General features: G+C 36.9%; 1 long non-coding RNA gene across 1 annotated transcript; it reads right to left on the bottom strand.

Moving 5' to 3' along the window:
* Positions 1 to 610: 610 nt before the first annotated feature.
* LOC143721044 (uncharacterized) lies at positions 611 to 15,098 on the bottom strand. Its single transcript, XR_013196677.1, has 4 exons — positions 14,912 to 15,098; positions 10,569 to 10,706; positions 8,451 to 8,586; positions 611 to 1,369 (listed from the first exon to the last, which is right to left on the bottom strand). It is a non-coding gene; the product is annotated as an uncharacterized LOC143721044 (long non-coding RNA).
* Between the last annotated feature and the right edge of the window lie 894 nt (positions 15,099 to 15,992).

The raw sequence follows: 15,992 nt of genomic DNA, 5'->3' as shown, positions 1-15,992 counted from the left end.
AATCACAATGCAATGCTAATAAAACTATTGCAGTTTTAAGTAAATGAGCTTACCTGTCTCTAACTCTTCCCAAATAAAAAAAAAATATATATATATATATAAAAAATATATAAAAAGCATCATAACGACTTTGTCCAGATGGGATTCAGAACGATGATCAATTCATAGATGGAGTAGATAGAGTCCACCGACACCCCTAAAGATTCACAGTCATATATAATTCGTTCTGTCGACATTTCATTCGATTTACATGATGTTTAATGTTTGATGATCACATTAGCTTAATGTGTGCATAAGCAATGCTTTTATTGCTTGTTTCTACTATTTTTTCGCCTTTGTTTTGATCTGGAGATTCTGTAATATTTCAGAAGATGTGTAATAGCGCCCCCTATCGTATAACAGCGAAAACATGGGTTGACGAAAAATTCCATCCACGCTAGGAAAAAGTTTAAAATAATGCTAAATAGTATTCCTTTTTCCCCATTATATCTTATTTTTATGTTTATGACAGACCCCTATTATGTCATTTCCGGTTATCATTCACATCACAAAAAAATCTTGACAACATTTTTTCTTTTTACATTTAATGATTTGTGGTGACATGATGCAGCTTACAATAGAAATACGCCCCAAAGAACTATGGATAAATATTTGTACTAAATGAATAATAGCATAAATACCTAGGAGGCCTGTAAACATTCATATAGCCACAAACACAGTATGAAAATGTTGGATATCATTAAACAATAGTTTGTATTTTGGAAAACAAATATCTTAGAAGATATTATTTGAAAATATTGCCCAGCATCTGGTTGTTTGTAAAGTAACTCATTGAAACAGACTGAAATGGTTTTCCAATACTTTTCCCACTAGAAAAAAAGTTTTCTGACAGTGTGAACTGATACTTGTCTCTGTTCAGCTCTTATTAAACATGTTTATATGAGGATCATTTTGGATCAGTCCACAATCCCCCATAGTACAAATTTATAGTGACATGCTGGGTAGAGATGAGAGAGGAAGTGTTATCTGAGACCAGCTTTCTCCAATCCAACTAATACAATTCAAATGAAATACGCATGCATGGACATCATCTTATTGTTTCTCCCATCTGTTCCAATATATAAAGATATAGACAAGCACAGGGGATGGAAATCTGGAGTTCCTTGTTTATGTCTTCTTGTTCTTTTTTTTTTCTTTTTTCTCTGATGGTTTATCATCTCTGGTGATCTTGTAACAGACCCAGTGGTTTCATGACACATCCATCCATGCTGGAGTAATAGTGCTGGCATCAGATCCATGTTTATCTACTGCAGTCGAACCTTGGGATGTAGCTGTGGAACACTGTCCTTTCCCAAACCGGGAGCAAGAACTCAAAAATACACAGAGAAAAGTGGATAATTGTGTTGTGTATTCTGAAACAAAATGTGATTTGTGGGCTAAATAGAATTACAGTGAAAGCAACTGAGCAAACAAAGCAGCCATGATAACATTTCTGTCAAAAACATGCATTGACATTTATTTTTCACTACATCTAAATTTAACAACTTCAGTATCTCCTTCAGGCTCTATAATGACTGTCAGGAAGGGGAGTTACACTTCCCATGTCTACTGAGGATTAAGGAATGAAAGGCAGAGGAAACCAGAGAAGCTGACATGAACAAGAGTCCTTCTGCATAGATGATATTCATGCTTGCATATAGAACCGAACATCAAATGTTAAGCTGCTGGCCAAATTAAGAAAGACATTTTGGGATCTTTTGATATGGGCCAACAACACATTTATTTATAACTTAGTGGTATTTGCTAGAGAAAACGACTATTATTATTTCTTACATATGAGTCCGAGTATTGAACTGCAGTGCATTACTCGTCCCACACCATTTGTGTTATGGATATGAATGATACCTCAAATCATGTGGCTAGAGATGTATTGCTTTTCTAAGTAATGTATTGATGGCATAATCCCAAAGAATACATATCATTCATCTGAGACTTTTGACCTGTAAGCAACTTCCCCCAACATCCTAGCAATTGCATAGCAATACCCTAGCAACAATCCAGAAAAACCTAGCAACCACCAAGCAATGCTCTAACAACAACCCAGAATACCAATGCAGCCTTTAAGTAACTGCTAATCAATGCTTTAGCAACCACCAGGAACTATCTCCATAGAATCCAAGTAGCATACTCTAGCAACCACACAGAACACCCTAACAACCACCTCGTCAGACCCTGTCAGCTACTCAGAAAAACCTAGCATCCGCCAAGAAACCTCCCTGAACCTAGCAACCGCCAAACAACTACCCAGAAAGACCAATTCTATAACATCCACTAAGTGACTGCTGAATAACATCCCAACAACCACCAGAACACCCTAGAAACACCTCAGCAACCACCCATAACACCCTAGCAACCACAGAGACCATCCTAGCAACCAGCAAACACTCAGAACACACCAGATACCAACTACAAGTGCCCTAGCAATCACACAGGAAAAACCTAGTAACCACCAAGAACACCCTAACAACCACACAGAACATCTTATCAATCACCCAGAACACCCCAGAAACCAATGACCAGTGCCCAGCAGAAAAACCTAGCAACCACACAGAACATCCTAACAACACCTTAGCAACCACACAGAACATTCTAGCAACTGCTTAACAACCAACAACTACCCAAAACATCCCAGAAACCAACTACCAGTGTCATAGCAACCCCCCAGAACACCCTAGCAACACCTTAGCAACCACACAGAACATCATAGCAACAGATTGGCAAACAGCAACCGCCCAGAACACCCCATAAACAAACTACCAGTGCCCTAGCAACCACTCAGAAAACCCTAGCAACTACCCAGAACACCATAGCAACACATTAACAACCACACACAACATCCTAGCAACTGCTTAGCAACTTACATCACTCTTGACATTATAATGCTGACATTTGCATGGGCAAGTACCACTCACTTTTTCCTCAGTAAATGAAAAAAAAAAGTAGACACCAAGTCATATGAAAAAATAAATGAAATAATATGAAAATGGTCCCCAAAACTTCGAAGAGTCTCACTAAACTAATCCTCATGCTTTATCACTTTATCTGTGTTTTCTCCCTGCGGCAGGGACCAGGAGAAGCCCCCCAGAGAATTCATCCTCAATGACATACGGGACTTTCTAAGTCTCTCAGAAGTCCATCTGAGGAGCTCAGGGAAATTGCAGTGTATATATAGATAGATGGGATTAACCAGTACCATGCTGGGGTAAATTCATTCTGGACAGCAAATGTTGGTGAGAGGCAGAGGTGCAACCTGACCCCAACGCAACTTGAGACTCCAACACACACATATCAAGGGGGTGATGACATACAAGCATACACTTGCTTCCACTCGGTCATGCCAGGGAAATCAAGCCCTGCGATAGTTATCACTGGAGGAATGACCACACACACATGTGCATTTAATAACCAGCTCACGTATCGCTTACAATAAGGTTTCACCAACCCAGGTTGAGTTGTACATGACATAAACAGCTAGTTTAGCCAAAAATAACAATTCTGTCAGTATTAACTCACTCTCCTTTTATTGGAAACCCATACAATTTTTCTTTTCCCATGGAGTTATTTAGCAGAATGTCTAAGCTGCTCTTTTCCATGTCTTTTTGAATGGCTTTAGATGACTTGGAATCTAATACAAGAGTACTTTTTGATAAGATTAGAGATATTTTTCATCATTTTTTTGCATTAAAAGAAGCAGCTTGAAAACAGAACAACAGAATTTTTCATTTTTGAGTGATCTATCCCTTTAATGTGGGAGGGGAAAAAAACAAAAACCTATCACGGCCACAAGTTAAGTCTGCTTTCAGTCATGAATATGCAAATCAGTCCCCAACTCCACTCAATCACACCAGCTCAGACTACCTGATCCACTGATGCTAAGTGGAAATATTGGTTTAATTCAGCCACATATGTTTGACATAGTTGTTCCCACGACTCAATTCATTCCATAGTTTTAGGTAAATTGCGTCCCTCATAAACTGTTCCCTCATTTAGGTTAAATTGTGCCACAGTTTTTGAACAAATTCAAATGTCACAAATTTAAAAGTTGTGGTAACAAAGTCTAAATTCATGCCCATAATATCTATTTATTTTTGTCCCTGTGTCATGTGCACGCCTCCATACTTTTAATTTCCCAGCTATCTGAAATATAGATTCTAAATGGTCAGTTGGGGCTTTCATGTGGTAAATTAGTGAATGAACTGTTGAATTATTAAAAAACTAATGCACACCTGAGGTGGTAATGCGGCCACAAGGCGAAGCAGAATCTAATGCAGACTCAAAACCTGCCTGGAACTACTTTAGCCATGTGTTTCCCTGAAAATAATTGCACACCTCAGAAAGTTTGTCAACCAATCAGATTCAAGCTTTCAACAGCCTGTGGTATAATGCTGTATATATAATGGTCCAAGGTAGCCAAATTCCTATATAACAGGACTTTTTTCTTGTATCACTCTGTTCCTGCGATACAAAAACCAACAGGCCGATCAAACCACATTAAGGATATAAGACTCACACAGATGGACTCGTAGAGAGATGCGATCAAGATCTCTTTATGGCCTGACTACTTAATAAAGCCTGGACTGTTGGTACTCATGAAGGAGATGTGTAGCGTTTCGCTGCCGCAAGCTGTTTGAGAGAGATCAGAGCCGAGGTGGTCTCTGGGAGAAATGCCTGGCGGGCCTGGGCAGATTTTCACCCTGAGCCCAAGGCAGAGATGAGTATGATAGGGGAGGATTTTTTTATTTTTTGGCCCTGATCTGAAACTGCTCCTAAACCCTGCCAGCAGTCTCAATGTCTGCAGTCCACATACAGGCGGCGACTTCCTTTTTTTAAACGAAAATTTTAAATTCTTAACCCTCGTGTTCTGTTCGATTTCTGTGTACTCCCCTTCTGGAGACCGGGTCAAATTGACCCAGATTGGATTCAGTACAATTCCTCAAAAATCATACTATGAAAAACAACAAAGATTTAGATACAAACTGTAAACTTTTAATATCAACATTTGTCAAACATTACAAAAACATTATATCTGAAAATATGATTTATGAAAATGTTTTTAAACCATTTTTAAAACAGTTTTGTTTTGACAAAATTGGAAAATAAACATTATACTGATTTTTTTTGCATATACATTTTTTATTTTTATTTTATTTACATTTTATGCTTTGAACATCGTAAATGAACAACAAAAATTTGCTGTATAATGAAATTTTTTAATTTTCCTAAGTCAACTTTCCCTAGTTTCCTAAGACCTAGTTCACTAGTTTCATTATTCACTCACAGGGAAGTGAGAAACCAAACATAACAAAAACATACATTTAATAAATGTTTTTTTTTTGTTTTTGTTTTTTTGGCTCTGTGAAACAGCCTTTGAAAATCCTACATAAAAGTTTTGGTTAAAAGCTAGGTATTTTAGATATCTTGAATATTGAAATTATTATTAATATATATTGTCTGACAGATAGTAATTAATTATTTTCATCTGTAATTTGCAAATAATTCTGAACACTGTGATTGTAGCTTTTTCAAGTGTGTTTGGTTAGGGTTAGAGCACTTTTAGATGCACTTGCATGTTAGAACTGGAGTTGAAGTGCCTTGACATACAGAAAATAAATGTTTTTATTTTGTGTCTGTACAGTTGCTTTTGAATGGCTGTCTGTGTGGGTCAAATTGACCCGCGAACATCACAAACATAATAGTAATTTTGTTTATACATGTCAAAAAACATCAGCATGTTGAAACTTTGCATGCATGTTCATCATGATAAATGAGAAAAAGGCACAAAATATCAAGAAAAAAAACAAAGGTTAACCAGTAATTCCAACAACTAGAAAATCGAAATGGGTCAAATTGACCCGCAACATAACACAAAAACCAAGCTCCTAGTACCATTCCCCCATATCAATGTAAAGTAGGTTTTGTGGTTTGTGCGGTTCATAGTGCAATTTAGACACTTCTGGAGTGTTTTTGATGGATATGACAACAAAATCATAAATATTATAAAAAAGTAAATTAGATAAAATTGTTAAATGCAAATGCAAGAAAAGTTGATTCGTTTGATGTTGCATGTTGCTCATCTTTCATTGGTCAACTCAATCACAGTCACCAGACACATTTAGACAGTTTTTTAATTGATACTTTTCAGAACTGACTAAAAAAACTAAAACTGTTTGTTTTTACTTAGCTCGTCACAATGCATTCTGGGATTGACGTATTCGTAAAAAGATGCATGCAATTCTTTCATTTTGGGAAAAATGAGGTCTTATTGAGTAGCATAATTTTACAGACTACTTTAGAACTGCTTTTGTTTCATGTGCATAGATAAACATTAACCATTATAGGAGAAATGGCTGCACGTTCTGCCAAGAGAAGTCCCTGTGAAAAGACATGACATCAAAAATGCCTGTCTCTTCCTTTGATCACATTGTGTCCATCATAGCTTTAATTTTACCCTTCATTGTGATGTTACAAGATAGTATTTCACATGAGCAACTTCAATTTACCAAGCAGACAGTCACCTAGGAACTACACGTCTCTTACACTCATTTCAAGCGGTTGTCCAAATTGTTATCTGTCAGCAAAGCAACTCCCACCCTGGTCATAAAAATGGAGAGGAAAACAAGCAGACAAACTCCTCTGCTTTTCACGTCACTCATGATTATGTGAAAAACAAGCAGCTTTGGCGGTGGAATGTGATTTCTTGATTTTTCCCCTTCTTTTTTTTAAAGCCTGTTTGATGCGGGTGGGAGCCATAATGGTTGAATAGTTGCGGGCTAGTGAGGGTTCCTCCCTATGAAGTGTTTGTCTGTGTTCCACTAACACAGCTGGAGAAAACTCAGAGCCGAATCTCACGCAAGACAAACCGCCATAATCTGGCCAGAAAGGTGAATTCAGATGTGACGAGATGACAACGATTATTCTCCTCCAGAATGTCTGGAGAACCTTGATCACTTGAAAAGGAACAGAAAAACAAGATAAAAAGACTAAAAATCAAATGTTGCTTGTCAATCAACAAACCTTCTAGGTGTGAAATCAGCAAAGAAATCCCTGAAGCTCAAGTACTCCCATGTTAAACACTTGGACACTGCTGGGATGGAGTCAGCAAAGCACTTACCGACAGTTTGCATTACTTTGCATCCTCAAGATAAGAGATTCCATAACGGCATAAGGCCGGATGGAGACCAGGAATTCTCCTGCACTGATGTGACTCATTTTTGAGGTTCACTGAAGCAACACAATGTTTTCAAGCTGTTCTGGTGATAGACTGCACTGAACTCTTCCCATCCATCCATCTATGTATGTGTGAATCTATCTATCTTATCTATTGATAAACTGCACTGAACTCTTCCCATCTATCCATCTATTTATCTAGTCATGACCACAGAACAATCAGGTCTGAAGCCAGAAAAAGATGCTTGGACAGCTTGGTTCCTCTTGTGGTCTTGACATTGAGGCAATTTAGCATGTGTGTTAGTGTATGTAGCATGACATTTACAGAACTCGATCAATATGTGCCCATTTTTCCCATTCCTGGATGTCAGTAGGTGAAAACTTTCCATGTGAGCAGTTGAAGCAAATCTTCCCATATATGGAGCTGGGTGCTGAGAGCTGACATGATGACTTCTTATGTTGAGTTTACGGCTTCCTAAATAGTTTGGTTTCCATTTCACTGAGCCATAAAAACCTCTGGGTATGTGCTCGTCTTCATTATTGACCATGCGTCTTATTTAATTCACCCAGTTTGTTCAAATCAAATAGGGCTAAATGAGGAGACGGGATGGTTTACCTGAGGATACATGCATTTTTGAAGTAGCTCTTCATTGACTTGTCTGTTCCAAAACCCAGTGTGCTGCCTACCTAGACAGTATTCTAAGGCACCATCCGGCATGAAGGATGCTCCAAAGGGTATAGGTTGCAACATTACATCATTAGATCGCATATACTTCACAGTGAATGCAATCCCAGAATGCATATTAGCAATATCACATTAGCTTTATACAAATGCTAACAGCAAACTCTGGATGCAAAGTCTATTGAACACATTAACACATTGCTAACACTAAACTCTTTAGGAATATATTGTTGATTCTCCCATGCACATATTATGGAGAGTATCATTTGTGTATGAATTACCTTTAGTGATAACATATCTAAATGGCATGCGAATGCCACATTCTATTCAAATACATGGACAAACCTCTTGTGAACTAATGAAGAGTGCCATTTGTGTCTTGGTCTAGAGTCTAGACATTCTGCAAAATCCCCACAAATACATCTTCCAGATGAAAGATTTTTTGAGTGAACGAGACACAGACTCACTTGGACACACACAGACAAAATGCGTTAGCGGTGGCTCTGCGTCACGACTGCTAGTTGTTTTGAGTGAGACATACCAAAGGAGCCCACACCTCTTGACAAGCTGTCCTCTCACCCCAGATCAGGCCCCCGTGACCCTGTCACTATTTGTTCAGATGTTGTGACTGTTCTCGTGTCAGTCTCGGTGTGGGGTTCACACTTCCTGTCAGGGAGCTGAAAGAAATGGGAGAGAAGCCAAGATCAGCCGGAGGAATTCATCTAAGATCAACTTCTCTGCTGACTCTACTGAACTTAGTCATAAAATCGGATGCTGAGCTTGTGATGTTTTATGAAAAATCAGCAGTGTGGTTTCTAAGATCTCCAATCAGATGGGGGGAAACATGGGTAACATTAGGGCTCCATATCTTTGTTTGAATGGAAGAGACTAAAAAGTAAAATGAAAGATCTGATGCGATTTATTGGGTATACCTTAACAAAACTATATGATTCATTCACCCTCAACCAATGCACTAAACTTCTTCCTCTATTTCAAGTGTGATAAGTGAACCAGAGCCAATGTTTTTACTCCTCCTTGACAAAAGTAACTATATATATAGTCAGATTTATGAGATTTGTAGATTTTTAAAGTCAGATTTATAAGTCAGATTTATGAGAAACAAAGCTGCAATCACAAGATATACAGTGACAATTACAGAAAAGTCGCACCTATGATTGTCACGATTACAAGAAATAAAATCGCAATTGTAACAAAAAGATAAATGTACAATTGTGAGAAACAAACCCGCAACTGTGAGATATTGTCACGACAGGTTGTAGGAAAGCACACAGGTTCAAACAGTTTTTAATAATATCCAAAGGTATCTCCAACAAAAGGCAAAGGCCAAAGATAAAGTCACTTTGCGAGATATAAAAATCACAATTTGGAGATATGTTGATTGTTTCAAGAAATAGTCACAATAAGCTTTTTATATTTTTACTTTGAGGCAAAAATGGGCTTCCATACATTTAACTGTATTTATTTAGGATTTGACCCTACAACCTTTCTTCAAGAGCACAATGATTATGAATTACTTGAGATATTTGAACCTACAGCCTTTCAGTTTCCGGCTCAGAGCTTAAACCACGACCCCAAACAGGGTGTTATTGACACTGCCATTTAAAAATAAACTACTGAAGCTCTGGGGTGTCAGAAAATATTTTTAAGGCTCATACAGAATAATCCAGACTTCAACCGCGATAATTTCAGATTCTCCTTTTGACTGAAAGCAACATGTTCTCCAACCTGCTGTTCGGTCCCTGCAGGCTCATTTGACTCCTCTCAAAAGTTGTCCATTTGTCGAAACGAGAGACCCATTTCCTCTGCATATTTCCAGAAAACTAAGCAAGCCCTAGTTCACTGCTGTTTATTCAGCTTTTGTAGCTTTTGGGCAAGGAAAGGCACAGCAGCGAGACTGAGAAAGAAAGAAAACGCTTACGGCAGGACTTTTCTTCTGCTGAAAGATGTGGCTTCTATTCTTGGCAAAACCCTTGATTGGGAGGTTTCCTTTCTAAGAGCGAGACAGTAAGGTGTTGCATTACACCAAAGGTTTCAGACTTGCACTTATGAATAAACCGGGCACTTGCTGCCAACGTCTCTAAGCTTTTGTCCCTGGTACTTCTCAAAGTGTGGATCTACCCAACTCAGAACAGCTTAAATGAACTTCTGGTCCAGACTAGATATTCCTGAATGACCAGCGTATAGCAATTTCCATTTACCAACAAATCTTCAACCAAACATTATAATGATGTGATGGCTAAATTCACTTTAGCATTTAAAACGGCCGATGCTAATCTATTTGCGAGGTGTTGAAAGGCGAATATGCTGGACTATAAAATGTTTGTGAGGACAGTTTAATGTGTCATTCAAGACGCTAGCTCCTCAGCTAGTATTAGTATTTGGTGTCCAACATGAGCTCGACTCCAGATATATCAGTGGCATCACTGCTGACTCAGAAACGCTGACACCTAGTTACACCACGGTTAGTGGAACAGCTTGGAAGGTTTCTAATCCCATAGCCAACAGCAGACTGGTTATAAAATATTTAAGTTGGTGGAAGAATAATACAAGTTAGGACCACTAAACACCTAAAATACCTCAATTACATACAGTTTAGTACACTTTGGTTTCACTTTGGTACACTTTTAGTTTGGTCCACCTCTTCTTTTCTACAGCTCTCATGTTTTCAGCAGGACGGTGTCCCAGCGGGTCAGTGGGTCGGTCGTCTCAGCTGATCTACCAGAGGTTATTAATGGGATCCTCAGTCCAAATGTCCCCCATAGGTGCAGACACCGGGCTGCAAAAACAAATACTACATATGTTCCCTGCGATTCCTCAAGGGGCATGAGAAAGTAGAAGCAGACATGAAGATTGTGAAAAGACAGGTATTTATGCATTCTGTGATATTTAGACCAGAAGAACTAAAAGCGAAATGAACTCAGAAATGTTCGTTAACCATAACTGTGTAATTTTAGTATCACTGAGATCTGAAAAAACTAAAAGAAAATGTTTTTACAAAAAATGTTGGGCAGCTGTGGTTGCCAGAATATTTTTTTTTAAAAGACAGTAAAAATGTAAATATATTTACAGAACCTGTACATTTTATAGTATAAAACTGTAATTTACAAACAAGATTTTTTTTAATTAATTCAACAAATCACACTGCTACTAAAATCTGTTTTGTACCTTTACCATACACTGACAACCACCATAATAATGCAGGTGGTAAAAGAGGAAGACACATAATGAATCATGAATAAGTTCATCACACAGTTTTTCTACAGGCAGAAGTATATACTAGATATAGAAGGTGCACAGGGTCATTCACGCAATCTCAAAACACCATCATGGTAACACACGACACTAAAATAACGCAATATTTTCATTCATTAAACAACAGAAGATGTAACATAAATCCAAATGTACATACAGTAACTTAATCAAACAATAACAAAATCTATTAAGAAACATGATTATTTAAACATGTAAAGTATCACACAGGGAATTCTGGGAATGTCAGTTTACAGTTTTTTACGGTATATTATACAGTACGTGGATTTGTTCTTTTTTACATATAAAAACTACAATTAACAGCATTTTACTGTAAACATAAAATGTCCAGTTACTGTTAACCTATTTACTGTTTTTTCCCTTAGCGTATTTTACAATATTAAAATACAATAAAGTTAAAATTATTTTAAAAACTACTGTTGTTTTTGTTAATATTTTCAATGAGTTTTTGTTTTAATATTTCCATAGTTTCTTTATAAATTTTTATTAAAGTTTTAGTAATTTAGTTTTTTTTTTGTCAATTGCCCTAACATAAAAATTGTTTATTTTTATATAGGTTCATTCATTTTTATTTCAGGTTTAGTTTCAGTTATTTTAGTACATCATGTTAAACTTAATGAAAATGAGAAATGTTGCCTTGATTGCCAAGTTGAATTAAAGTAAGTTTAAGGTTTTCTTTTTGTCCTACTTACATAAGAAATTAGTTTGTTACAATGCACTTATTGTGTTCATATTATATTGCAAACCATTTTTGCTGCTATTGAGGATACGGGTAAGGTTAGGTAGGGTTTAGAGGTACTTTACAATAAGGTCTCATTTGTTAACATTAGTTAAGTTACTAACATGACAGATGCATTTGTTACTGAATTTTTATCTTTGTTAAGATTGGTCAATAAAAAATACAGTTGTTCATTGTTCAAGTTAGTTCACATTAACTACTGTTATCAAATACAACTTGGTTTTTTAGGAAATTTGGAAATGAACTACCTAAGATTAATAAATGCTGTAGAAGTATTGTTCATTCTTAGTTCATATTAACTAATGAAATCTGATTGTAAAATTGTCATCATTTCATTGGAAGGTGTTCGGACTCTAGAAATGGATTGTTTCCTTTCTTCCTTGTAAGTTTATGGGGGTTTAAACCCATTTTATTTACTTTAAAGTGAATACAGAAAAATGTGATGTTTAGGGTGATGGTTTGGTCAGATCCATAACCCGAAGTCAGCAACAGTAATAGTGATGCTAACAGAAGTGAGCACCCTGTATTTGGAAATGCTCTCTAACGTCCTCTCACAGGAGATCTCATACAATAAACAGCATCCAGGAGTCGCGATCCTCAGGGATGACACCATAAGAGATTGGGCAACCCCTTTCACGAACAAGCCTAAAATAGTCATGTGTACAGTCCGGGTCATTCCACCTCGACTGCTGAGTTTACTCTCAAAACACGCACCTCTCCAAGAAGAGTCCTTCTCTCTACACAAAGAAGACTGACTGCGTTTAAGAAACTGACATTGACATTATTCACACGATCTCATTCATGTCGTTGTATAATATGATGATCGTACACCATTCAGGATTGAACTGAAAATGCCAATTTCATTTGAATTATGTTAGAATGCAGGATGTAATTCAAATTCCAGGCATAAGAAATGGAATGGAATTAATAATCTGTTTAATCTAAAGGGATAGTTCACCCAAAAATGGAAATGTTGTCATCATTTACTCACCCTCAAGTTGTTCCAAATCTACATGAGTTTATTTCTTCTGCTGAACACAAAAGAAGATATTTTGAAAAATGTTGGTAAGCAGAGAGTTGATGTACCACATTGACTTCCATATATATATATATATATATTAGGGAAAAAACACTACAGAAGTCAATGGGTGCATTGAACATTTTTCAAAATATCTTATTTTATCTTTGCAATAAAGTAAATTCTTCTTCCTGTCATTCCACTTTCACATCCAGTAGAGTATGTGTGGCCAGTTTAATTCAGATTCACAAATTCTAAATGTGTTCTCTAAGTGTGAGTTTTAGATCTGTAGGCACTAACAGCACACAGAACACTAAATTCATTAACAATGGAAACACGGCACCAAGCAAAAAAATCTGAACTATGTTTCATTCCTAGACGAGACCGTTGCTTAAAATTATTCAAACAGCTGTGACAACAATGTTTTCACTGTTCTCCTTTGAGAAGAATTCTACTTCCAGACCTGATGTGATGTTAAGATTACAGGAAAATAAAACCACCATGCACTTGAGTTATCATGAATACCTGAACAACACATGGAAGACATGTGTCCAACTCTGTGGAATTCACACACGCACACGCACACGCACACGCACACGCACACGCACACGCACACGCACACGCACACGCACACACACACACACACACACACACACACACACACACACACACACACACACACACCTTTAATTGAAAAAAGCCTGAGATTCTCATAACCAAATTCTAAGTTTGACACACTTTAACTGCCATTCCATCATCTAAACTTCACACATAATTCTTAAATAAATTTAAGAACCAAATGTGTAAAAACTTGGTAAAACAACATTCCTGTGTGTAAGATTCTCTGAGAAAAGCCTTTTTACTCAATGAATAATACAACACTTTAAGATCAGCCGCTTCATGAGCTGTAAATCACTGAAGGATATCAGACAGAAATGCGACCGCTGCCCTCTCAATTCCAGCGCCATTCCTGTGGTACGACGAACAAAGCCTCAGATTTCACAAAAATGTGTCCCGCTGACAGGAAACAGAGTGCTTGAGCTGCTCAGGCTAACAACACCAAACAGACATACACAATAATTGACAGCAGAGATTTTTACAGTCTGTCCAAGGCTTTTATAAAGAGTAGGTCTAAATATATTTGTCAGTCTTTAGACAAAGCATTAGCAACATGATACAGACTTGTTAACCATCCTCTGGAATGTGTGCCTGAATTTGTTTCACATGAAAAGATTAATCCTGAACTGAAGAAATCATATCCCCCCCCCCCAAAAAACAGGCCATTTATTGGAGGACCTTCAAAGTCAATAAATATGGTGTTTTCAATTAGCCTAGCTAGGCCTACTTAAATAGCGCTAATACCAGTTTGTCTTGCATAATGCGAGAATGTGTGTTTCTGCAATGTTGCCGTAAACGGACAACCAGATGAGACACAGGGCCCACGACCGATCTAAATTATACAGATAAAAATGTATTGCCCATTTTCAATGCCCTAGCAACAATCACTAGGCAAGATTGCCCAGCAACATTGCTCAAAAAGTTGCCCTGTGTATCATCACCTTATGAGTTCACACAGAGTTCGCATTTTTAATAAGGTTTCTCATCATGCATCAGTCACCGTGAAATAAAACTGTACTGTACTTGTACTGTAGCAGTGTAAATTTTGCCAGCAAATTTTGATTTAGTTTGAACTGTACTTGGTCTGAAGGTAAGCCTACTTCGGTTAGGTTTACGTTACGGGTAAGTTAAGGATATGGTTAGGACTAAATAAAATCGGACAGGATTGTCGTTCCAGGATCAACAATGTCTTTCTTGGCAAAATCACGGTGACTGGATTGGAGTGCATTATATAAGCTATAATCGACTGGACTTCCTCTGGCCTTTATATCTAGAATGGGAACTAAGGAATACTAATAGAACAATACTAAATAATGCATATGTGTTTTTGTCTCACCTGATATCAGCAGTGCAGTATCAATGTGTTCATTTAGGTGAACTTTCTACTTTTTATTCTCCCATTTTGCTCGAACATACTGTTCTCTTATAGATTGCTGTGTGGAGTCAAAGCACAAAACTGCCACATGTCCTTTTTTGGTCACACACACACACTGTAATTTGGTCATCTGCAACAGGCCTATAATTCCCAGAATGACCGCGACCACAAACACATGAAGGAGTAACAGCGACGCCTACTGGACAGAATGTCACACATGTAGAGCTACACAAACAGCGTCAAACATCCATTATAAATAATACTGCACTGATCAAATCTAGAAAATGTAATACATTTCAGTGACTAACTGTTTAGAAGATTCACATAAACAAGGATACATTTTTAAACGCATTTATAACTTACCACAGCTGGTCTCCACTGCAAAGTCTAGACGGAAATGCGAGGGTTTTTATAGGTCCGTCGCCGTGGATGGTTGCCAGGGGTTTTAATTAATTAAGTTTATTGTAAATTTTTTGTCACGGACCAAAATAACTTTTATTCTAAAATAACGATTTCATGTTTAAAGATCCATTTACATTTGGAAAATGGGTAACATTTTTTACAAACAATAACAATAAAAACAAACAAATATTAGTAATAAATACAAATAATAATAATAAATATTATTTGCATTTATTTTTCAAGCAAAGACTTTACCAGTATTGGAATATTTTAATGTTTTTGAAGTCTCTTATGACTCTTTTTGGGTCTCTATATATGCTCATCAAGCCTGCATTTTCTTATGTGACCAAAAATACAAAAACATTACTGTTATAATATTTTAAGATATTATTACACTTTAAAATAAAGGTTTTCTATTTGAATATAATTTAAAATATAATTTATTTCTGTGATGCAAAGCTGAATTTTCAGCATCATTACTTCAGTCTATAGTGTGATCCTTCAGAAATCATTCTAATATGCTGATTTATTATCAATGTTGGAAACTACGGTGGCGCATTGCTGCCACATATTATTTGTTCCACTCAATTATGTCGTAATAACGAGAAGTTATGTCGTTAAAACGACATATTTTCTAGAC

Source organism: Siphateles boraxobius, unplaced genomic scaffold (genome assembly GCF_051911475.1).
Source record: "Siphateles boraxobius isolate OS27281-9 unplaced genomic scaffold, OSU_SipBor_1 65, whole genome shotgun sequence".
Taxonomy (NCBI): domain Eukaryota; kingdom Metazoa; phylum Chordata; class Actinopteri; order Cypriniformes; family Leuciscidae; genus Siphateles; species Siphateles boraxobius.
Note: the sequence above shows the minus strand (reverse complement) of the source record. Positions and strands in the feature narration are given on the sequence as shown.